At 41.9% G+C, this 24017-nt stretch overlaps 1 protein-coding gene across 1 annotated transcript in view; it reads left to right on the top strand.

Moving 5' to 3' along the window:
* Positions 1-24017, top strand: part of PLA2G4C (phospholipase A2 group IVC) — a 519666-nt gene that overhangs the window by 23832 nt on the left and 471817 nt on the right. Inside the window, exon 2 of the mRNA XM_069238317.1 lies at positions 12731-12774. The gene's annotated coding sequence lies outside the window, so the exon portion shown is untranslated. The remainder of the gene's footprint in view (positions 1-12730; positions 12775-24017) is intronic.

Raw genomic sequence — 24017 nt, forward strand, 5'->3', positions numbered from 1 at the left:
CGTCCCATAAATAAAAATTCCTGCAGTATGCAATGTTAATATAAAGCCTACATTCACTCTCCGAGCTACCACATTCACACTCTAAATGATAACTTTCCAACAACTCCAAACGCTGTAGCATGTGGATGATATTCTACAAACAAACAAATGCACTCTGTTTGTCACCACTTTACCTTTTTAAGTCCAGGGATTCCAGCCACATTATGGTAATCGTCAGTTGCATTAAGCTTGACAAATAGGCACTGTTGTCAAATTCATTTTGAAAATTGGATTTATTACTTTTAATTTTTTCTTGTCTGTACAGATTGCCAAAATATGCAACTCCCAATATCTATTAGCCACCTTAACCCCCTTAACAAGTCACCATAACTAAGTATGATGATGAAAATTAGATTCACATAATAAAAAAATCCACGTAATTTGAATTAAAAAAAACTCATACTTAGCATCCAAACCCAAATATCAAAACATCTTACATTTCTAAACAACCATTCCCAGACTGGCATACGAACCCTGTTTGAACAATACTTAAAACTTAAGATGCTTACATCTTGCACCAAGCTCCTCATGAAAAGAAGTCTTATTCCCCAGACCCTATAAAGCTACAACCTGCAAGTAAAAGTAGAACCAATGATGTAGTTCTAATGACTCCAGTTAATAATTGCTACTCACTTCATTGCCCAACAAATTACCAAAAAGACTAACAATATCTATTGGCCATCTTACACCCTCTGAACAAGCCACCATATGATTTTCAAAACAAATTCACATCATACAGAATCCACATGAGTTGGATTTAAAAGATTACAAATTCACATCCTTACTAAATATCAAAACACCTTACATTTTGAAACTGCCATTACCAAACCTGGATACAAACCATTATTGTGTGGCACTTAAAACCTGTCACATTATAATCTGCACCAACTTCATAATATGGAGAAACCTTATTCTTCGAGCTACAACCTGCAAATAAAAGTTAAAGCCATGGTGTACTTCCAATAACAGTAAGGTAATATTGTAACATGTTGTGTCATATACCTGTCATTTAAAATGTCGGATGACGGCCTGCATTCAAACGGGCCAATCAGGTAATTGAAACTTGCTTCTGATCACATCAGTCGGGCAGCAGTTTTTCCATCAGTGTTTATTTCAACAAAATAAAGTCAAATGCATGATACTCCCAGATGAAATTACATATTGACAGCATTTGCTGGAATACTAAAAAATAAGACCAATCCATTTTACCAGTTCTTACCCAAATAACAGATTATCAACTGGGATGCAGATCATGGTTGTATAATGCATCAACCTCACACTTAACTAAGCATCAACAAAGTGACTACATCCTAACAGTCATTCGTACTGCACTCAGTGCTACCGGGATCCTACTCTGAGAATATTGTTTGCTAACTACAGTCAAAAATAGAACTCCATACAATAAAGACCACTACAAACCAATATGTAGTTTATAACGTATTCATGCTACTATGTGTATTTTTGAATAATATCACCTAATCAGCTTTGTAAATTCCATGTGAGTTGTCATAAAAAAATCAAGTAAACTACTAACACCTCACCACAGTCCTATTTAGATGATATCAAAGTGTGGAGTTCCCTATCCAAATTTAGACCTACATGTACTAAGTCAAGTGTGAATCCAATACTTCTCTCTCAAGTTATATACATGCACCAATTTCCTAAATTAAGAGAGCCATGATCAGTGGTACACTCAAGTTGATAGATTTGTGAAGATTTCAAAGGAGGATTCAAGGATTGAAAACCTTCTTCAATATTGTGGTGCCACGACACATGCACAGTTGGCTTTGATCATGCAATCAGGTGATCAATTTCTGTCTGATAGACCTTAGTTTTCAATAAATGTATTAGTTGAAAATCTTGGAAACTGCCAAAGAGTGAAAGATGTAAGCTAATGCTTAATATGGGCGAGTGATGCAGGTTGTTCACTATAATAGTGGTGTCAAACCCCTTGAGCAAAGAAAGTGATTTTGGGTCCTAATTAGTTCTTGGTCTGTGTCCAAAGATTAGCTTGCACATCCAGCAGAATGTGATTTGTTGGCAGTTAAAGCCTTTGGATGAAATCCTGCAATAATGAAAGTATTGTAGTGATGATTTTGAAAGGCAAACAAAAGTGCATCAAGGACAAATTCATGTTGGCTCAGACAAAGTTAAAATAGCAAGGATTTCAACATGGTCCATACTTGTTGAATCCTGAATATGGTTTTAGCCATGGTAATAGAATGCAAAGAGTTGGATATTGTGGTGGTCAGATGATGCAGTGTGGGAATTGTGTCTCAAGGCAGAGGGAGAAGAGAGCCAGGTGACCCGACTTTGGTAATGGATTTAGATATGTTGAAGAAAACAACATTGTGTGATTAATACTGTAATTTTGGGCATTGGCAACACAAGTGTGGGTCTATTCAGAATCAGTTGCAATCAGATCGTCAACGGTCTAATTCAAATTTTATGCCAGTATTAAATACGCTAATGCTATGCCAGTTTCACATATGCACAATATGAATGCTCTGTGATTTAACCTGAACTGGACTCCAGGATACACTGGAAGTAAATTTGAAATCCGGAATGCTTCCAGAAGTTCCGGGTCTTTGACAGTTGTGGAGTCACTAGGTCTGATCAATCAAAATGATGCTGCCTGAGAATTAGCTCTTCAAGGTAGATGAAAGTGACCCTTATGTGGAAGGGGAGGTGAATGGCCAACCCATGTCCTTTTTGATCAAAACTGGTGCTACCCATTCTACAGTTTAGTGACAACCCCAAACCTACCCCTCTTAGAAAGCAAGTTCAACTTGTAGGCACAGTTAATAAACAGAAAATCATTCACATAGTCTAAAATCTAAGTGAAGATTTCTCCCCTTTAAGAGGACCATCAATTTGTGAGTGATCTATTGTACAACTGATGGTATTGCACTCCATACACATGATGATGATAATGCAGTTGTTAAATTGAACACACAAGCCTGTTGGGCTCTTTCCTGTTTTGACAAGAGAGGACCTGCCATTAAGCCTAATCGACTTCGTGAAGGAGGACGTCTGTGATTACTCTGGCAATAATATTGTCCTGATCAAAGTTGTTGAACCCATAAGATCACAGTTAAGCAAAATGCTGAATTCCATTGAATGCCCCAGTACAACCTTTCACCTGAGGTGGTGGCTAGAAATACCCCAGTAACTAAGTGCATGTTAGAGTAGGATGCTTTAAAAGAGATCCTATGGGAATCTGTCATTCCTGATCATGGAGATGCAGAAACCAAATAAAAGTGGTGTGTCATGCAGAACCTGCAAAAGATTATTAAAGTTGCTGTCTCATGACATCCTATGGTACAGATTCTTTGTAGCAGTACTATTTCAGATCCCTTGTGATACTGAGAAGTTCACGGTCATTGACTTGGGCCAAGTGTTCTTTTCCATTTCATTGTATGAGGAGAGCCAGTTCCTTTTCTCATTTTCATTCCAAAATGAACATCTGTATACAAAGAGTGCCTCAATTTTCAACCAGATACTAAAGAAGCTGCAGTGTGACTCAGAACTGATTCAATATATCAACAGCCTGTTGGTGTCATCAATAATGCAAGAGGCATACAGGCAAGATTCAATTGTTCAGTTAAATCATCTGACAATTAAGGGGCATAAGGAGTTCACAATAAACCTGCAGTACTGTCAGAAAGAAGTCCTGTATCTAGGACATCACATTAAGAAAGGAGCAAGACAGGTGCCCAAGAGAATATCCACCATATTGCAAGCAAACCCTCTCAAAACACAAAGACAGGATGTTCTTCGAAAAGGTGGGCCACTGTCACGAGTGGATTCTCAACTTTTCCCTGCAGTGGGTTACACAGAAGGTGTGGCTGATGTACTGCCATGGGAGAACACATTTGAAAAAGTGTTCCTTGAGCTGAGAGATTCTCTGTGCCTGGCTCTAGGAATGCCAGACTATGAGAAGGTTATACTATATTGTTCTGAAAGGGAAGGATGCTTCCTGTCAGTACTAACTTATATGCATATAGCTTCCAAATGCCCAGGTGCCTATTTTTTTCAGCCACTCTTGACCCAGTACCTGCAGTTTTACTGGATTCCCTAAAGGCAGTGGCTGCAGTCACTATCAGCATTCATCAATGTGAGAGCATTGTGATGGGCTTTCCCCTTACATTTATGGTTCTTGAGTTTGCTGAGATTTTATTGACCTGTACTCAAACTCAGCACATGACCAAAAGCTGATTCCAAAGGTATGAGCAGATTATCTTTGCCTGAGATTGCCTGTTACTAATGAAAATGTTGATGGGGATCCTATGTCTGCCTTGATGTTAGTGAGTTGAGTATAGAACCAAGACCCAATACTGAAAGACATTCCTCTGAAAGAGCCTAATTTATATGTTGTTTGTGGATGGGCCATGTTTGAGAGGTGATAGCCAATATGGGTTTGGCTTGGCCCAAAACTATGGGCAGTTGTGTTCCCAGCGGAGCTTCAATACCTTGTCTGGCTCCCATATCTAAAATGGACCATATGTTATGGATCTTCTTGGTGCTTTGCAAATGCCTGCTAAAGTAACCCTTGTAAAGTGTGCAGCACACAAGTAGAAATTATTTTGTCAATTTTGGAACCCACTGGGGGGATGAAGCAACCAGATATTGAACTCTTGAATCTTCCATTTTCAATGGAGACTAAATTAAACTGAGACCAACACTTATATATGTCTTCTACTCTGTGAGAGAAGGTAAAAAGGTTGCAGAAAGAGGTACCACAGAGGGAACAAGAGAGGTGGATTAAAGCAGGGTGCACCAACAAAGATGTTTTGATTTCTGTAGATGGTCATCCTGTGTTGCCTGGCTCTATGCTGCCCCATGGCCCATTGCTTCCATGGTATTACTCATCTAGGTTGTGTATTCGTCATTTGCACATATGGTTTAATCCCAGGTTCAATGTAGTTGCAGCTGAGTTATGTCATATGTGTGCCAACTTCCTACGGCTGAATGCAGAAAGGAAAACACCAGCCATCATCAGTCACTGAGAAAGATCATGTGACCTCTTCAATCGCATGCAGATTGACTTTGTCAAGATGCCTGTTTGTAATGGGCTCTGTTGCCTATTGGTGGTGGTTGGTCTCTTGTCCTGATGGGTAGAGGCATAGCCCACTAGTAAAAATGACTGTTTTACTGTAGCCAAACTCTTGCTGAGGGAGTTGATTCCGAGGCTTATAATCCTGGTTTCTCTTAAGTCATGGTAGTCTCTTTAAGAATGAAGTGCAAAATTACTGTATGCAGCTTTGTAGGTGGATAAGAGGTTGAATTGCAGTTACAGACCTGAGGTTTGGGGTATTGTGGAGTAGCTAAACATGACTTCCCCCTCATTAAATTCTCATGAGCAGAGCTATGAGACTTCTGCTGTGCCTGCTACCTCAGTTGTAAATATTACAGATGACCTGGTTCTTGACTACTGCAATTGCCTTGCAGATGTGGTAAGTTCTGTCTCACACCATCAAGCTGGTAACTCCACTTATACCTTTAGTTCTGATGAATGGGTTCTGGTGAAGGAGCACCTGAGTAAGTCATACGTGAATCCTCAATAGTGTGGTCCCTACCAGCTAATAGATGAACTTGGTTGTTAAATGTGCAGTCCTTCTGAATTGGATTCCTGCTTTTCAAACCAAAACAATGAGTAAAGTTGGTGAGGACAACTACTACTAATTTGTAGAGTCAAACTCTGGTGCAGCCTGAATGTTTAGAATGAGAAGGTTGTGAGTGATTGTCTCAAAGCCAAATCGAGACAAATGCAGGGCCTGTGGTGAATGAATCAAGAGTAGCCACAGTGAAGCCAGCTGAAGAAACTAAGCACAGACTTTGAGCCTGAGTAGGAGACCAGCAGTTGGTTCAGATGGGGTCCAAAGGTGAGTGACCAAGAAAGGGTGCAAGATTGAAAGCTGCAGATGTTCAAGAACACTTTCAGGAAACTATCAACAGAGACTGAGACAAGTGATCAAAGTGACAGTGACAGCAAATGGCCAGTAATCATGTGATCAGAAGGATCACTGGTGTTTAGTCAAAAGTACTCATGACACAAACTCCACTGAACGCTTTTGAAAAACATTCTAGATCTGAGCAGCCACAGTGAAGTCTGATTTTTGTTTGACTGAACTGAATTTGACTGGCAGTTTCTGATGATTAAACAGTCATACTAAAATTGTGGAACTTCTTAGGACCAAGGCTCTCATAGAACAGTAGGAGTGCCATTTTAGAAGAAACTGAAGTATTGCTAGTGATTACTTCCAAAGTAACTGACTTGATGCATTGATCATGTGTTTAGCATCAGTTTTGCCTGTTTGCACTAGAGAAATAATGGTGAATCTTTCATTGAATTAAAATACTACACTACTGGCTGTAGCATCAATTGTTTGTTATTCTTACAAGTGCCTTATCAATATGCCTGGATTGGGAAGCGTTGACCCAACAATTTTAACAGGGGCATCCCATTGTAGCTATCCATTATTTCCTAATTTACAATTAAAGGTGGGCATCCTGTTTCTGAATAGCACTGCCTGCCCACTCCCCCACAGGGCATTTGGCATCCTAATGAATTCTGTTTTCAGAATGCAGCCAGCAATCATGCAGCGGTTGCCCAACCCACAGCGATAGCCTAACCATATTATCAGCTGTCTTCTGAGTCTCACACATTTTTTGTATTCTGGGAAGGTCCACATTATAATTTTGGGGTTGTTTTATTGATGCTCTGCATCCTGTTAGTTCACCTTTCCTTGAACTTGTTGATGATTCCGGTTTATGTCTTTCATTCTGGGCTTCTTTATTGCACTAGTGTAGCGTACCCTTCATTTCGTTCCTCGGTTAGCAGGATTAGTCGTTCTATGTTACGAGCATCTGACATTTTGTAGATCATTGCTTTCCTTGGAAGTGAAAGATGATGCAGAAGAAGTGCCCCTACCTATACTAACTCCACTAAACTGATCTTAAGAGTTTCACTGTTTGAAAGGTCCTTTGTTATCTTTTAACCTGATGCTGGAGAGGTCCTGAAAAATCATTAGGTCCACCTTGATGTATGTGATTTGAATTTTGTGCTGCCTTCATTAACTGTTTCTCTTTGTAGTCATATAAACAAGCTAAGAGGTCTTTCAGGCTGCCAAATGTTCTACAGGATCTTTCACTTGAGACAGTCTGCCCCTGCTCTTTCCAGCAGTGCATCCAGAAGGCCACATTTGCAGGTTTTTATGTCCTTGCCCTCTACTCCCTTTGGGACTCATTTGATGCACAGATCACACTCGCTAGTACAATTTTTCAGATCATTATTATTTTTTTTTTTTTTATTGTAATGACTCCTCATACAAAATAACTAGCTGTGCTTGGTATTCTTTAAAGTGCTTGTTCTTTCTTTTTTCTGACATCTTTCAGTCCTTCCTTCAGGTCAGTTTGAACTGCGTCTATTCAAGTTTTTATGCCAGTAGAAAAATTGCTTTGTGAAGCTTTTTATAAATGTTTTGTCTTCTTCCTGTTAGGAGATAAGCATTAAACAAATGACGCATGCTTGTTTTGTTCTTCTGGAGCCATTTTCTTTTTTGTGGACTGCATGCTGAAGCATCTCCTTTATGCTGATGTCTCTTATTTCTCCCCCAGTTCCGGCCCACTTTGCAATGGGTGTGCATCACTTTTGTGAAGTAAACAAACGAGGATTTGCATATGAAATTTGGTGAAAGTAGTACAAACTAGCGCTGTGTGCTTCTTTACATCCAGGCGGAGTTCCATGGTTGGCACCAGTGCTTTATTTGTAAATAAAAATGTGCCGGTGCTCAAAGCCCTCCTCTTAAACATGTGGCTGCTGCATTTAAATGTGCGAACATGGACAACTGAGGCAGCGTAATCCTGAAGCCATCTTGGGCCTCTTCAATCTATTTAAAGCAACTCCCTGCCCCTTCAGCTCAGTCTTGCAGCTTTCTGCTTTCTCCCATTCTGACGCTTATTCGTTTTTCTCTTCCTCTGTCTTTTCCATATGTTTCTTTTGCTCGCAGTAAATACTTGAGGCAGAAAAACAAGTGCTGGTGCTCGGCACCTCAAACAACAACTGCAAATTTAAGTACTGGTTAGCGCATGAACATTTCCATACAGCCACCAAAGCGTTTGACGCAAATCCCTTTCTACTAATATTTGTAAACGGAATTTGAACCAAACATTTATGCTTCCTTGTGACAGGGGTAACAGAGAAATGATTTAATCTCTCTGTACTATTCCAACTTTTCATGCATGTGGCATTGTAAACCACACATATAAAGTTTGAAAAGTACTAAAGAATAGGTTTTGTACTGGACATTTAGACGCCAATACAAAACATATGCTTGACATCACACACTCAACCTTGCACTAAAGTGTACCTGTTGTGAGGAAGGGAAAAGGATTGCTATACCGTAGAAGATACAGCACTGTTTTTCCTCTCTCCCTTTGATGCAGTTCAGAGCAGCAACTTTGGTTGTTGCCCTATGTTGTCTCATTTCTCCCTCAACGTCCGGAGCTTTATAATGGGGTCCCAGGAACCAACCATAAGTATTCAAAACAGGGCTTATGATTTGGTTTTATGCTTGTTCCGTTAGTTTTATCATGAACAGAGCTATGTTCACTTTATCCTGGCCCACAATGTTCAGAAGTTCTAGCAGGACTCCGTAGCTTAGTATCCGTATACAGTTGGTGGTATGTCAGTTCTCCATAAGAATGATCACTTAAATATCACACACCTCTATGGAGAGAAAAATTAAATATGCTAACTTTTCATAAAGTTGCTTAAATACATCCAAAGACTGTGAAATTAGTAGCCATGGTTAGCAAAGGAATGGCTAGTCAATTAAAAAAATAGAACTGTGGGTAAATTTTGCAACTTTATAATTTATTGCATAGAGATGCTTAGATAACTTATTAGTAATGATTTTGTATGCAGACTGAAGATTTTCCAAAATTGTTTGATGTTCTGCTAGTTGCATCAACAGATGTGGTCTAGGAAAAGAAAAGTATGATGATGAAATTGTGTCAAGCCTAGATACTTGGGCAGGAGCAGAATGCAACCAGTCACTGCCCACTCCCTGGAGCAGGAGCCAGAAGATAACTTGGTTGTCAAGCTACAGCCAAATTAGTTTGGGGGGGTGCTTTTTAGGGTGGGAGCACCTGGAAATGTATCCTGTGAAAGAGCATTCTGTTACTATGGGGACATTACTCTCTAGACATTTGCATTTACACAAATAAGGTGGGTTGGAGTCCTACTTTACTTAAAATCTGTGTTGTCCTGCAGTTGAGAATCTGCACCTGATGTATTCCAGTGACGGAGAGTGGAAGGTTCAAAGTGAGGAACAATGCCATTGGAAAGAAACCAAGTTAGCATCCAAAGGACACCCAATGATTCAGAATAATCTTCACAGGATTCTTTTTTTTCCTTGTTGGCTTGTTAAAGCACTAAGGGAACTATTTATAGGCCCTTAGTGCCACCTTGCACCACATTAACGTAATTTATTCTGATGTTAATGTGGCCCAACAAGGCCAAAAACCCTGCGCTGTATTTACACGGTGGCGCAATGCATGCATTGTGCCACCCTTTAACGCTTTGTGCTACATTATGCCTGCACCAGGTATAATGTATGCATAGGGGGTGTCACCCCCCCCCCCCATTAGGGGAGCAGGAAAAATGGCGTAAGGAAATCTGAGATTTCCTTATGGCATTTTTTAAGGCATTAAAAGGGGCCTTCCATTCTTTAGAATGAGGCCCTATGTACTCTGCAGGAGTAGCGCCAATATTTTGGTGCTACTCCTGAAGAGTACATCAATAGCGTCATGAAAGATGACGCTTTTGCCCCCTACCCTTTGCCACAGTGCGCCGTATTTTAAATACGGCACACACATGGTGGCATTAGGGTGGTGCTAAGGGGTGCATGGAGTGCAGCGCCACTTTCTACAGATCTGCCCCTAAATGCTTCATGACTTCATTAGAGCTCCAGCTAAGCTTTTGAATGAGCACCCATTAGCGATTCATTGTCAACTTTTACCTAAGGATCCTGCAGAATGATGCTTGAATATTCTCTTAACCGGGATCCAACACATCATTTGATAAATGCACCCAAAGTCTCAAAATCTCCTTTTCAACCTCAACTTACATTTCAAAGCTTCTAGAAGTGACTCGTCAATCTTGAGCATGAGTTTGGGGGTAAAAAAAAGTTTTACGTGTTTCCTTATGTGACGAAAATGTGATTTTCCCTAAAGGTGTACCAAAACTATGGCACAAAAAAGTGCTTGAAATAGTTTGTCTTCATAGCCAAGTCAATATGTCGAGAGCTAAAAGCGTTTTCGATACAAGTGATTTCTTTACTTATGTGTCAGTATTGCACATTGTGAGAAACTGGAGATCTTCCGTTATCTGTCTTTTATGACTTCGTTATTACCATTTATGAAGTTTTTGTCCCCTGAGAGCCCATCAATCTTAAAGAAACAAGGGTATGGGTATGTAGTGTGATTTATTTAGCGGGAGCTTGCACCAACATGTTTTTAATTGTATTTGACTGTCAGTCTTGATGTTTTGTTTTAAAACACCGGCCTACACACCTGCTTACTGACAGCCAACAGTCACCCCTTTGGACAGTATCCTCTCATTTGCAAACTACTACTACTCACTCATCCACCAGCTCCCTTGTTGACAGCGCTCCCCCCTCAGACAGTAATATTTTCCTTGTTAACTCATAATACACACCTACACGGTGACTCAACAATTTTAACTCACTTTACTAAACAAATGCTCGTTTACAGTAATCATTAGTTGCTAACCCGCATGCTTCACCCATCCACGGGCTCATTTGTTTGAGTGGTAACCTCCTTACAAATCTGAAACATTTTACTCCGCTATATGTTAACTTGCTGACCGCATTGTCTGTCTTGACAGCACAACTCACTAACTCATGCACAAGCTCACTTACTGAAAGTATTCAGTAATCCACAAGCACATTCGCTGATAGTACTCACTACCTCCTTAAATCGTATCGCTTGCTGGCTGTCATTACTCACTGAAAAACTCATTCCTTTACAATATTCCATTGTTACCTCCTATTACTCACCCTCAGCTTTACGCAAAGACTGTATGCTCCCATGAAGTCACTCACGAACTGTCCTTACCCAACATTAAGCTAACTCGCTGACAGCACCCACTAGCTCACTCAGTGACAGATCTCTCTCACTAGATGACATAACTTGCCCTCGAAGTCACTCACTCACAGAACTCATTCTTTTGCCACCTTATACTACTCACGCTAAGCACCCTCACCAATAGTATTCATTAGTCACTGGCTGTAAAACCCCCAAGCTAGTTCTCACCAACTAGCTCATTCATTGACATTACTCACTCTGTCGCTAACTTGTACCATTCACGCGCCACAGCTGCGTGCGGCTGCCATTAAGAGGAGGTGGGTGGGAGGAGATGTCAGCTGGGAGGTGGGAGGGCAGGGAAAATTGCTTCATGGGGGCAGAGGAAAGGAGGGAGATGGAACCAAAAAGGAAAAAAGAGTGAGAAAAGGCAGAAGAAGCAAGAGTGAAAGAGCGACAGAGAAATAATTACTTGAGATGGCCACTAGACCACTAATGATGAGGCGCAGGGATGAGCTTGCGGGTGGAGGGCCTCGAACATAGTCAGTATGCTCTCAGTTCATTCTAGGTAAAAGGCAAAGGCAGCAGCAGCCAGAGGAGCTGGGGAGGGCAGCGGAAGCTGACCAGGAGGTCAGTGCAGTTGCCCTCTCACAGCGCTGCGCCCGCTATTAAGAAAGGGAGGGAGTGGCAAGTGCGGTTAGCTGGGGGGCGGGAGGGTTGGAAAGGTGCTTTGTGGAGGGAGGGGGACACAGGAAAGGAGGGGGGAAAAGAAAAGTAAAAAACTATGAAAAAAAGGCAGAAAAGCAAGAGTGAAAGAGAGCAGAGGAAAGGAGGAGAAATAGAAAAGAAGAGCAAAAACCAGTGAGAAAGGCAGAAAAAGCAAAAGTGAAAGAGCGACTGAGAGAAATACTTACTTGTGATGGCCTCTAGACCACCAGTAGTGGACAACGAATTTAGGGGTTATTCCCTACCAGGACATATAAAACATGCATGTAAATGTCCTGACTTTTAACTACATAGCACCCTGCTCCATGGGTTACCTAGGGCCTACCTTAAGGGTGATTTATATGTAGAAAAAGGAGAGTTTAAGGCTTGGCAAGTACTTTTAAATGCAAAGTCGAAGTGGCATTGAAACTGCAATGGCAGGCCTGAGTCATAGTTAAGGGGCTACTTATGTAGTGCTGAAGGCCCACTAGCAGCATTCAATCTACAGGCCCTGGGCACATGTACTGCACTTTACTAGGGACTTACAAGTAGACCAAATATGACAATTGAGTATGAACCAATGTTACCATGTTTAAGGGAGAGAGTATATGCAATTTAGCACCGGCTAGCATTGGTAAAGTGTGCAGAGTCCTAAAACCAGCAAAAACAGTGTCAGAAAACTGAAGGGAGGCCAGCAAAAAGTTGGGGCATGACCCCCCCCCCAAGGCTGTCGGGTCTAGTACTCGTGTTAAATTCACATTAGCTTTTTATATACTGCCTATTAAATGTTTCTCTATATTTAAACTTCTAAATGGATAAAAAGTCACAAATATTTATTTATGTATTGATCATGTATTTAATGTTTCCCTTCTTGTAGGTCTTGTGCAAGACTGGCTGTCGCGATCTACAGCAGCAATCATGGTAGGTTGCTCAGTTATTAGATGCTGTTTTGGTTTCCAACCTTGAGACAACAAGCAAGGGAAGAGATGTAAAGCTTCTGTATTTACTAATCATGCAAAAGGGAATTAGCATATTATCTTTGCAATTAAACTTAGCACTGTTCAAATCTTTTAGGTGAGGGAGAGATGGGGGAAAAAGGTTCTATAAATGAATGGCCAATTTCATACACAGCTGACTAGTGGATTCAGTCAATGATCCCTTGATTCAAGTGATCAAGAGGCAAATCCAGATCTCAGCCAAGAGTCAAGGGGAAGAAAGACACACACTTGTATCTTGTCCAAACATTCTCAGTTTAGTAGACCATGTTTAAATGGACCATTTAATCTGTCTCTTGCTGCAAACATGAACATGGATGAAGTTTGGTTAAGATTATATAACTTCAAGGGCATTTTTATTATGGGTTGCAATTTGTAGATGTTACTGTTTTATTGTTGCTCAATATAAAACTCTACAGTGCTTTAAGTTACCAGTTCCACAATTGGATCATATGTGTTGAATGTCTGCAGACTACATGTTGAACCTCAGAACGTCTTGGAGTGGAACAGTAAGTGGATGACAATCTTGCGCTACTTTTTTGTGATCTTATAGCAATTGTTAATTGCTTGGCATAGGGGAAGCACAGGCCTCGAATATGCATGAAAGAGATGGTTGGACAATGTAGAAATAAGCTAACATTTTGACATCTAGAGGATGTCTTTAGTGCATGGTCATGGGAAACGTACATACGTTACGTGGAAAATGTATTTTCCACAGGGCCATTGTGAATTTTCCTTTTTGTCTGAACCATATTTGTGCTGACTATAGAACTCTGTGGACGCGATCCCTACTAATCATGGGTAAAGTAACTATGATCCTTCTTTCAACAAGGTAAAATTGGTGTACTCCTGTGACATTCTTGCTTGCCTATAAGTCCCGAGTGTATGGAACCAAGTTATACTCATGGGCTGTAAATTGCATATTAACAGTGGACTGCTGCATCAATTCTGTAATCCACTACAGTGACCATGTGAATAGGAGTGCAAGCCTGCCACTAGTAGCCTGGCAGTGCGAGTTTTAACTGCAATTTTGCAATTTTGACCTGTCTAAGTAACCCTTTTTGAGAGACCTAAACTTTGTTTAAATATGTTAAACTCACCACTAAAAAGGACTTACTGCTCATTCAGGCAGAGTGCAGGATATCTGAAAGTAGGACAGGTAAAGTTTTGATGGTGAGCATGTCCTTAATGTGAAAATGCCCTCACAGCTATCTTAACTGTATAGAGTTGCCCATTCATAGAAGAGCATTTGGATCCGACCATGCTCAGAGATCATTTTCATCCACTAGCTAGTGGCAGGCATAAATAGACCACCTCTAAGCACCAACTTCAGAATACTCTGTGGAAGATCAGAAGACTAAAACTGCTGTCTGAGTCTTGAAACAGGCCCAACAGGTCTAAACCTGCTCTCCCTTTTTTACCCAGGACAAATAAATGAGCTCCAAGGGAGATGAGGCTCACTTTCTTTTCCAGGTACAGGTACTCAAAAAGCTCAATGAGGCTTTTCTTGCAATTGCCCAGCTGATCAGTAGCACCTGGGCCTGGACTGGATTCTGCCTTGCCTCTGTGTGACCCTCTAAGTACCTCCCCTGAGATCCTATGGAGCTTTAGAAATTAACTCCTGACTTTTGTTCTGTATGCCCCAATCAACCGTAGGAGTTCAAATCTTTAACAAGGGCACACCTGGGCAGTGTATTTGTACCCTACTCCAGTGGTTCCCAACCGTTTGATACCTGTGGACCCCCACTTTATCATTACTGTAGCCCGGGGGCCCCCACTGAATCTTTATTGGAATCCGGGACCCCCCCGCTGACTCATTACTGAAGTGTGGGGACCTAAACTGTTAAAATTATTTCATTTTCTAAGTATTGGCTGACCCCCTGAGGAGGTTTTGCGGACCCCCAGGGGTACTAGGACCACAGGTTGGGAACCACTGCCCTACTCCATTGGGGTGCACAACAATTGGCTCTTAGTCATTGGTCAAGGCAGAACAGGACCTATCATTGGTGCATTGTGCTTCTTAGAGCTATTTCATAACACCTGTTCGTTTTTATAGTTTTTTTGTTGTCATTCTGGTGTCATTTTGAATTTTAATCTACATTTCTAATTCGTTTTGGGATTGTTTTATTGTTTTGCATGTTGACTTGATTACAATTTAAGTAGTACATAAATACTCAAGAAAAATGCCTCTAAATTAAGCTTATCTGTGTACCGTAGCTACAGTGTTCTGAACTCATGTAAATTTAGTGCACTTAAGAATTCGGCATGACAAGGAGTGTTTTTTTTTTTTTTTTTTTTCTTTCCTCCCCAACAACTAACCTAATTACAGATTCTCTCATAGACCCTCTGTACAGTGCTTTCATCCAGGCAACAGATCTAGTAATTTCATGTGAAATGCCACTACGAATTGACAATTTTAGCTGTTATGCCATTGTGTGAAAGTACCTAAGTTAGCTGACATCCTGATTTTTATAAAAAATGTGGCGAACCTTAATATTTGATGTGATTTATGTGGAAATGCATGTAACATCTGTTGACATAGAAGTATTTATTGAGGCTTTTATTGTGAACACAGTATATTAGATACAAATAACAGTTTAATTACAACATTGCTTTGCTGAAAAATGCTGTGCTTATATTTCTACATTTTATGTTTGAAACAGTACCTTGTACTATGCTACATTTTAATATTGCAGATATTGTAGGAATTCTATGATCATAAAGATAAACACGGATAAAACTTAGCACTTCCTTAAGCTATGATCACAGAGGAAGCTTGCAATATCATTCAATAGAAAGCAGGTATCTAATTCATTCCTAGTAGGGAGAAGTACAGAAAAACTGCTGAGTGAAGGCAACTGCCAAATGATCTAATTATTGTAATTTCTTCTGCTGGTAGTGTTGGACTAATCACTGAGGTAGGTCTTATTCAGAAATAGAGCCTCATTACTCTAATACTTTATGTGGCACACTCTTAATATTCTTCTGGAGGCAGATAACATCACAATGCTGGTCACAGATAATAGAATATTCATTATTTTGTTCATATCAAATTCTCTTTATTGTTAAATAAGCTATACAAACAGGATGAATTGTTATGTCATGGCTGGTAGGTATAGCATTAGGTTGTACTTTTAATGGATTTCAACATAATAACTATATCGAATGTGTTCTTCTGAAGCATAGTGGAAGATCTATTTCAGCCAACATATATTTAGTTGTGTGTAATAATATCTTAACATTTCTCTAGTCTGCGGAATGAAATAGTATGTGAGTGGGACTCTCCTGATATTTGTACAACTATTCTTAAAGTTTGAAAGGTGTTCTATTTCAATCACGAAAGAACTCTTGTATGTGTTTGTGTAAAGCACATTTTTTGTTCTAATAGGAGATAAAGGGGTGTTTACTGTCCCCGATTTCTGACGGGGAGATTTCTGCCACACAGGCTCCCTCTCTGCCGACCCCATTAAGAGTTTCCCGCTAGGTCAGCGGACTGAAACCTGAGTTTCCATCTGCTGGCTTAGTATAAAGTAGGCTACAGCATTGTTCAGTAGTCAAGCTGGCAGCAATGCTGTAGCCTGCAGGGTGCACCAGCACACTCACAATGTTCACTGTCTGCAGAGCAGACAGTGTACATTGCAATGGTGCTGGCCAGGGGGCCCCCTGCACCCATTCTCCACCAGCATTTTCATGGCAGTGGTACCACCATGTAACCGCTGGCGGAGAAGCGAATCGTAATCACAGGACAGCACTGCTGGGGGGTTCCCTGGTGGCCAGACTGCCAGGGTTGTAATGTGTGGTGCTCGGGCCACCGCATTGGCAGCAGTCTGACCACCATCCACGAGTCTGGCAGACTAGTGACCGCCAGACACGTAGGCCCTCATTACAACCCTGACAGTAAATCCTGCTTTCCGCCATGCTGAAGACCGCCAACATACCGTTGCGGTGGTGTTCTGCTTTCCTTCTTATCTCGTATCAGAGCTTACAGAGCATATCAAGAATGCACTTCTGAGTTCAAAGAAGACCTTTATTGTTGTTAATTCTTCCCCACCACAAGTTCGTGAGAGACGAATTATTAGATTTCAAGCACACGTTCAAATGAGTAAAAGTATCGCAGCAATGAAAGCAAAATATATCACAGTACTTCTCAGTTGCAATGTACACAGCAGGTTATATATATAATGCAAAGCAAAACAAATACTTCACCGTGTGAGAAACTATTTACAGCTTCATCTTTCTGGGGTCTGCAAGTTGATGACTCCGGTCAACTGCGAGAAAGAGATTATCTACCCACACGGGAGACTGGCAACTGGCACCAAGTTCCAGTCCGAAGTCAGGCAAATTCGAATCTAAATCTCTGCAGCTCGAGTCATCCTTACAAAAGCGTGCCCCCTCCTCTCAGACTCGGGAAAACTACGCAAGCCTTTGGAGACTGGCCGGATCTCCTAGACTTCTCCTCTTCCCAAGCCTGAGCAGAAAGGAAAACACTAAATGTACTCTCTCTTATCATGTCTAGTCTGCTGTGCGAAGAAAACAGCTTGGTTCATCTTGTGGAAAAACACAGCTTGGAAAAATACAGCTTGGATTCTCAACTGCAATGTCTAACTCCACGTTAAAGGCAATAGGCAGCTAACCTAAATATCAAATATAATGTCTAATGTCATGTCAAAGCCAATAGGCAGCTGAACTGAATACAAAAATGCAATGTCTAATATCATGTCATAGCCAATAGGCAGCTAAGCTGAATACAGAATGCAATGTCTAATATCATGTCAAAGCCAATAGGCAGCTAAGCTGAATACAGAATGTAGTGTCTAATATCATGTCAAAGCCAATAGGCAGCTAAACTGAATACAGCATGTCAAAGCCAATAGGCAGAATACAGAATGTAATGGCTAATGCAAAGTCAAAGCCAATAGGCGGCTAAACTGAACAAAACATGTAATGGCTAATGCAATGTGCTACTGGCGAACATTGAGCAACTAATATGCGCAGTGGTGAAACACAAAGTCATTGGTCAAACAAAATTAATAGCATCACATTCCACCCTATGACCAATGAATTTTTGTTTCACATATCTCTTGTTTCAAACAAAAAAAAAAAAAAAAATCAGCACAAAAACAAAAAACATTATCAACAAGTCAGATTTGGATGATCAAAGCAATCACTGTAAAGCAATGGAGGTGGATTAACATATTGATCTCATAATCTTTCACCTCAGATACATCTACACAGAAAAGACTGAAACTTTTATACTCTAAATGAGATGATAGTGTCTCTAAAATAGCAATTTGATGTAGCATGAGTACTACTCATGGAAAGGTGCACGATCCACCTGAAAGGTTTGCTGGAAGGTAAGTGAAAGTCAGAGTTCCACACGAAAAAACACACAGTTAACTGTTAAGGTTGCTTAGTTCCAGTGGAAGAATGCAATCAAACAAATTGAACTTGAACTGAAGGCGCCATTTGCGCAAAATGGATCCATGGTGCTTGTACTGTACTCAGTCAGGTTCAGGTTGGGGGTTCGGTCCCTTCCCCGACCCCACACGCACACACCCGAAGGGGGACCACACAGCACACTCGGGGACAGTGGCAAAGTGGTAGGATCTGCAAAAGAAAAAAGTATGACTTTTCTTGCAAATAACATTTGTCATTTGAAATGTACCCTTCCTCTTTTCCCTGTTTTATAATCAGCAGGACATTTTTGGGGCCCTTTATTATAATTTTTGCAGGTTCTGGAGGGTCACTTGGGTCTTCAACCCACACCTCAGCACAGAGGTTTTTATCTGCTGCACCACAGCTTCCCTTTTCTTGCACTGTCAGAAGGGCTAGGGCAGACTCATTCTTTACCAAACCTCCATTCACTGCATATTTGGCAAGTTGGGCCATTCTGTCTCCAATTTGTATGGATGAATCAGATTCTTTTCTAGTTATCAGCATAATTTGGATTTCTTCTTGGTAATCTGCAGCAATCATTCCCCTTAAAACCTGATCAATTTACCATATCTGTCCTGGTAACTTTTCTCTCCCCAACTGCTCTGTGACTGTTTGTGGGGCAGATTGCGCTTGTGCGTGCTGCATAGTTTTTATCAAATCTATGGGAATGTGCATCTCTCTCATCTCTGCCCACCTGTACGTGGCTTTTTCTCCCAGCTGTTCAAATTTCTGTTGCACCCACTTATCCATTCCCACTAAGTCAGAATTCTGGGTGTACACTTCTCTCTCTGAATTTTTCTCTTTAACATCTACAAGGGATTCAAACCAGTTAGGTGCAAGCCATGTGGAAAAACAAACGGCTAAACCATTGGCAATGAACCAAGAATCAGAGTAAAAATGACACATCTCAAGCAGCTCTTGCTTTAAAATCTGACACACATTGTACAACGCTGTTCCTTCTCCTGTGCCAGAAAGCAACATTTCAGTCAATGAATTATTAGTCAAACAAACATGCTCTTTATCTTCAGTGAACACGAATTCAAATGGTGCACTCAATTTCACTGGTGACTCTTTTACCTGTGGTACTCTAGCCCTGTCTTGCAAGTACCAGATCCAGTGTATGATCCTAGCTAGGGGCACTCTTTTCTTCCCCTGTGCCTGATTTACATGTACATCAGTGTTTCCCTCTTGCACTGCGCAGAAACCGAAAGTCTGAATTATTTAATTTGCCAAATCACAAGTGTGCAGCTGCATATAATTTTTCCCAGTGACCGTATACCAAAGTGTTAGGATTTCACTCAGATGAGGGCTATTCTGTTTCCAAAAATCAAACAAGCTAATGAAACTCTGTGACTCTTGCTTAGTGCAAACAATAAGAAACTTTAAAATCTTTCGTTTTACTTCATTTTGCAACTGTAACTCGTAAATCACATTCTGAGCTCCGCCGTCCTTCTCTGTGTTATCAGTTAAGGAATGCACTTTGACTGCCAAAAAACCTGCCTCACAGGAAGGCTCAGAGTAGCTCGAAGCTGTCTTAACCCCCTCATTACTGAAATGGGAAAAGACAGATTCTTCTAAAACAGCATTTTTATACATTTCAGCATTATCTTGCATTAATGTATTCTGGTTAATCTGCTCACGTAAATTCTTATTTTCATGTTCTAGCTGCCTACATTTCTCCTGCATTTCTCTGTAAGCAGATAAAAGTATCCAAACCCTTCTGTCAAAAACAAAAGGAACATCATCGCTTCCAAAAGGCACATTTTCTAAATATGCTTCATCACAACAAAACATGTTTCTCACAGCACCATCAGGCAGTTTAACTACACATGCATTTTCAAACATGGTCTGCCGTGCTTCTGTAATTCTCCAAACAACAAAAAAACAATTACACTTTTAAATTGTGCACGTAGAAATCTATAATTCGACCCTACCCCACTTCTGGTACCAAAATGTTCTGCTTTCCTTCTTATCTCGTATCAGAGCTTACAGAACATATCAAGAATGCACTTCTGAGTTCAAAGAAGACCTTTTATTGTTGTTTATTCTTCCCCACCCACAAGTTCGTGAGAGACGAATTATTAGATTTCAAGCACACGTTCAAATGAGTAAAAGTATCGCAGCAATTAAAACAAAATATATCACAGTACTTCTCAGTTGCAATGTACACAGCAGGTTATATATATAATGCAAAGCAAAACAAATACTTCACCGTGTGAGAAACTATTTACAGCTTCATCTTTCTGGGGTCTGCAAGTTGATGACTCCGGTCAACTGTGAGAAAGAGATTATCTACCCACACGGGAGACTGGCAACTGGCACCAAGTTCCAGTCCGAAGTCAGGCAGATTCGAATCTAAATCTCTACAGCTCGAGTCATCCTTACAAAAGCGTGCCCCCTCCTCTCAGACTCGGGAAAACTACGCAAGCCTTTGGAGACTGGCCAGATCTCCTAGACTTCTCCTCTTCCCAAGCCTGAGCAGAAAGGAAAACACCAAATGTACTCTCTCTTATCATGTCTAGTCTGCTGTGCGAAGAAAACAGCTTGGTTCATCTTGTGGAAAAACACAGCTTGGAAAAATACAGCTTGGATTCTCAACTGCAATGTCTAACTCCACGTTAAAGGCAATAGGCAGCTAACCTAAATATCAAATATAATGTCTAATATCATGTCAAAGCCAATAGGCAGCTGAACTGAATACAAAATGCAATGTCTAATATCATGTCAAAGCCAATAGGCAGCTAAGCTGAATACAGAATGCAATGTCTAATATCATGTCAAAGCCAATAGGCAGCTAAGCTGAATACAGAATGTAGTGTCTAATATCATGTCAAAGCCAATAGGCAGCTAAACTGAATACAGCATGTCAAAGCCAATAGGCAGAATACAGAATGTAATGGCTAATGCAATGTCAAAGCCAATAGGCGGCTAAACTGAACAAAACATGTAATGGCTAATGCAATGTGCTACTGGTGAACATTGAGCAACTAATATGCGCAGTGGTGAAACACAAAGTCATTGGTCAAACAAAATTAATAGCATCACAGGTGGCGGAATTCCGCTACAGGTATTACAGCTCAGAATCTGCCACAATACAGACACCCACACAAGTCTTCCACACCAAAGGTCAGTGATAAACTGGCAATACCAAAACCCACACCCTCACGCCAACAAGAATACGCCCACACTATCACAACCCACAAATCAACGCGGCGGTCTTTCAACCGCGGTAATCCATTGGCGGTACACACCCCCGCGCTCAAAATACACCCCATTTACAAAACACAACCACATTGGACAATTCAAAATACATACACCTGACACACATACACACACCACACCCACACACCCGATCCAATATAAAGCACACACCCACATCACCCACAAACCCATACAACCAAAATTTTGAAAGCAGGCCAGATAGAGATTAGCTAACACAACAGCAGCATCCACAGACCCACAACACCATCACTTATACAACATCCACGCACCTCAAACAACACACACCAACACATCCCCTAACACATCACAACAGACATTACCTCACACATCACCCACACCACATCATGGCACCTCAAAGAAACCCCAGGTTTTCAGAGGAGGAGCTCAGGGTCACGGTGGAGGAAATCATCCCGGTAGAGCCACAGCTATTCGTATCACAGGTGCAGCAGACATCCATTGCTAGGGAGATGGAGATAAGGCAGAGAATCGTCGTCCGGGTCAACGCAGTGGGACAGCATCCAAGAACACTGGAAGACATCAGAAAGAGTTTGAACGACCTACGGGGGAAGGTACGGTCCATGGTATCCAGACACCAGATTGCTGTACAGAGGACTGGCAGTGGACCCCCATCTCTTCCCCCACAACTAACAACATGGGAGGAGCAAGTCTTGGCAATACTGCATACTGAGGGCCTTGCAGGAGTAGCAGGAAGACTGGACTCTGGTAATTCATATCTTAACTACTTTATACTCACCCTCACACCCATCACCCCATCACCCCACAGATACCCCACTACCACAACCTACACATCCCAAAACCAAGCCCTGCATGTAACATCAATGTATCGACACCATCACCAAAGCATGTCCAGTAGAGAGACTCACTCAGGCCCCAAAATCACCAATCACACAAGGGCCACAGCAATAATGCAAGCACAGGAGTAGAGGTTAACTCACCCATTGCACAAGATGGCACACACAGATACTAAGATTATGCATTCACACCCCAACAGGAACCCAACGTCACCGGACAGGAGGTGCCAGACATATCCAGTCCCCCCACGGAAGAGGCCCACAGTGATGACAGCAGCTCTGCATGCCTGGATCAAGATGACCAGCCCGGCCCATCAGGGACCTCGGGACAGTCGGTTCCCCTGACACAGTCACAAACCACCACTGAACCTCCCCCACCCCCTCAGGAAACACTGCCACAGCACCCACCCAGCGGGCCCATCCCTCTGTCCCTAGCAAACGTCAGTCAGCAGTGTGTCCACCACTACAGGGAACCCAGGCAACCCCACTAACACAGGACGATCAGGAACCTGGGGACAGTGGCAGTGGGCACATGGTTCAGGGGAAAGAGGCACAGGATAACAGGGAAGCTGGGAGGACTGCTGTGCGACAGGGGGAGGACAGGCCTAGGGAACAACTCTCCACGAGGCACTATACAACATTCCCAGGAGACCATGGGCACTGTACTGGCCAAGTTTAAGGAGACCCAGTGGCTGCAGGAGGAGCACTACCTGGGGATCAGGGAGGACTTGAAGTCCATCAACACCACCCTGGACACCATTGCAGGGGTGCTGGCAGGCCTTGTCAACACCAGGAGGGACACAGTGGCACACCAGCGGGCCCTGACACTAGCCTGGACAATGAACAGCCCTCCACTTCCGCTGGCGCTAGTGGACAGGAGGCACCACCACAGGAACAGGCCACCAGCACCCCTCCCCCTGCAGAAGGAGAACCACCATGCAAACGTTCCCTGAGATCCAGGAACAAAACAGAGAACATTGCCAAGACCCCCGCCAGGAAATGAGACCCCGCTGAATGTCACCCTTCTGTCCCACTTTGTCATCCTGTCCATCCTTCAACTGCCATTGCTCCACTTCCTATGCCCCATTGGACAATGCACCTGTGAAACAAATAGACCGGACTCTGCCATGGACATTCCTCCACCATCACCCCAGCCCATTTCACACACCCCTCCACTTATTTGCACAGAAATAAACAACCTTGAATCACAAAACAATCTGGAGTCAGTCTGTGCTTTCACAAATGTGTAATTGCAAAACCTCTGGAAAATAGCGATGTCAATGTACTTGTTTACATACATGTTCACATACCAATGTAACACAGCTGTAGGCCAGCAGTAAACATAGCAGAGGGCACACAGTGGGACCCAGATCTGTGAAATGGAAAGGCAAAGTAACAAGTCAGGGTCCATACACTGAGTGAAAATGGCAGACTTATGCTAGCTCCAACAATAGTATGAGATGTGGGAAGCAGTTACATCTTCTTACCTGTGTCTCACTAGAAGTACTGCATGATGATGATGTTGTTTCGGTTGTCTACATTTTTTTCTTCTGCTTCTTCTTCACTGTCTACAGGCTCCACAGCTGCCACAAGACCACCATCTGGCCAATCCTCCTGAAGAAAAGGCACCTGGCGTCGCAAAGCCAGGTTGTGCAACATACAGCAGGCGACGATTATGTGGCACACCTTCTTCAGTGAG

The sequence above is a fragment of the Pleurodeles waltl genome, chromosome 6 (genome assembly GCF_031143425.1).
Source record: "Pleurodeles waltl isolate 20211129_DDA chromosome 6, aPleWal1.hap1.20221129, whole genome shotgun sequence".
NCBI classification, from domain to species: Eukaryota; Metazoa; Chordata; class Amphibia; order Caudata; family Salamandridae; genus Pleurodeles; species Pleurodeles waltl.